This window comes from Apium graveolens, chromosome 10, assembly GCF_009905375.1.
Source record: "Apium graveolens cultivar Ventura chromosome 10, ASM990537v1, whole genome shotgun sequence".
Taxonomy (NCBI): domain Eukaryota; kingdom Viridiplantae; phylum Streptophyta; class Magnoliopsida; order Apiales; family Apiaceae; genus Apium; species Apium graveolens.
In genome coordinates, this window is record NC_133656.1 from 28,160,679 (window position 1) to 28,162,454 (window position 1,776).

At 38.7% G+C, this 1,776-nt stretch overlaps 1 non-coding gene across 1 annotated transcript; it reads right to left on the reverse strand.

Moving 5' to 3' along the window:
* Positions 1 to 1,419: 1,419 nt before the first annotated feature.
* On the reverse strand, positions 1,420 to 1,526 carry LOC141694065 (small nucleolar RNA R71). The gene has a single exon (XR_012563397.1). It is a non-coding gene; the product is annotated as a small nucleolar RNA R71 (small nucleolar RNA).
* Positions 1,527 to 1,776: the final 250 nt, after the last annotated feature.

Here is a 1,776-nt window from a genome sequence, read left to right on the forward strand (position 1 = left end):
TGACGATGAGTTGTATTATGGGCTAATCATGATCATGGGATCCTCGCAGATTTACTATGGATTTCTTTAGTTAATTGTTTAATACCTTGGTATGTGGTGATTGTATGATATCTAGCATAGGTTGTGCTTATTCATCTTATGTGCGTCGCGAACATGTATGATAACCTGTTAATCTCTTGTGAAGCGACAGTGAATCTTGAGATTTAGAACTTGCCATGCTAGCATAGGTTCATGTATTGTATGCATGATTAGTGGGTAACTGTAACCATTTTACTTGCCCTGTGTAATCATCATGAATAACTTGCTCTTAAATCGTTTTGCTGTCAAATTCTATAGACATATAGGATCTCAACATAATTGATGCATATTCAACTTCTATCTTAATTGTGGATGCTTGATAGAATGATATTCGTACAATGAAAGTTGGCATTTATCAGTTTCGTGTGGTTCGATTAATATCATCACAATTACATGCTAAAGGTAATAACAATAACTATTGAATGAAGTAGTAATGAAGTTAGGATCTCATGTGTGTTTAATACTGTTAACTCAAGTGTTTAATTCTCATATTAATTATTAGTTAACCAACTTTAATTTTTATTGTCTTGACATTGAAGAATAATCATACAGTGGTGAGTAAGTGTTAATTAGATATAATTAATCAAAGTCTCTGTGGGAATGAACTAGAAATCATTATATATTACTTGCGAACGCGTATACTTGTGTGAATTATTTAGTGCATGCTTTGTGCCAAACAAGTTTTTAACGCCGCTGCTGGGGACTCGGTGTTAATTTGTTTAGTTTATGTACTTGCCATCAGTGGTCATTAGGATTCATTGATTAAGACTTGTTACTTACTGCTTCCGGTTGTGTTTCAGGTACTCTAGCGAGCATTTATGGAAACACGTTCTCGCACTCGCAAGAGGAATCTGGATAAAGCTGAGGAGACAGATACAACTCTTGACTTTCCGGAGAAGATAGTTTTTAAAGATTCGGATAAAGAGAGTGAAAAAAGAACCTAAAACAATGGGTGATCGTGTAGTTCAAGCTGATCCAGCTTTTATGGACTTTTCTCGGCCTAAAATTGATGAAATTCAGTCAAGCATCATTCATCCGGCTATTCAGACCAATACTTTTGAAATCAAGTCGGGCACTATCAAGATGGTGCAGAATTCTGTTTCTTTCGGAGGTGCTGCGAGTGAAGATCCCAACATGCATATCAGGAATTTTGTCGAGATCTGTAGTACTTTCAAATATAATGGTGTCACTAATGAGGCTATCAAGCTGAGGCTTTTCCCATTCTCTCTGAGGGACAAAGCTAAGGACTGGTTACATTCTTTACCAGCTGGGTCCATCACTACTTGGGAAGATCTTGCGCAAAATTTTTTGGTGAAGTTCTATCCAATGGCCAAGACTGTAGCTATGAGGAGTGCTCTTACTCAGTTTGCGCAGCAACAAGGAGAATCTATGTGTGAAGCTTGAGAGCGCTATAAGGAGATGTTGAGAAAGTGTCCACATCATGGTATGCCTGACTGGATGGTGATCACTGGTTTCTATAATGGTTTGGGGGCCCAATCGAGGCCCATGCTCGATGCAGCTTCTGGAGGCACCTTGTGGGCCGAAAGCTATACTAAGGCCTATAATCTCATTGAAACCATGGCTACAAACGAGTATCAAAACCCAACTCAAAGGATGATGCCTGGGAAGGTAGCAAGTATTCTGGAAGTTGATGCAGCTACAGCTATTGCAGCACAACTATAGGCGCTGTCTATGAAG